This window comes from Penaeus monodon, chromosome 34, assembly GCF_015228065.2.
Source record: "Penaeus monodon isolate SGIC_2016 chromosome 34, NSTDA_Pmon_1, whole genome shotgun sequence".
Taxonomy (NCBI): domain Eukaryota; kingdom Metazoa; phylum Arthropoda; class Malacostraca; order Decapoda; family Penaeidae; genus Penaeus; species Penaeus monodon.
The window spans coordinates 3914934-3915176 of NC_051419.1; the positions used below are offsets into that span (position 1 = coordinate 3914934).

Here is a 243-nt window from a genome sequence, read left to right on the forward strand (position 1 = left end):
ATATCTTCAAGTCTACAAAGTTTAACAATATTGAGGAAATAAATATGGATATTTGATGGAATCCATCACAATATAATTTAATATTGCATAATGATAATCTCGCAAATGCGTAGAGGGAAAAAGCTTGGGATACTTAATGCATTACCTAAAACCCATACGCAAATTTAATAAAATTCAAAATTATAATATTCCAGAGGGAATGTTGGTTTTCTCATAACAAGGATTTAAGGACCTAAAGGTCAT

At 29.2% G+C, this 243-nt stretch overlaps 1 protein-coding gene across 1 annotated transcript in view; it reads right to left on the reverse strand.

The window, feature by feature from the left end:
* The window catches only part of LOC119594510 (transcription factor RFX4-like), a 33789-nt gene that overhangs the window by 13652 nt on the left and 19894 nt on the right, over positions 1-243 (reverse strand). The window lies entirely within an intron of this gene.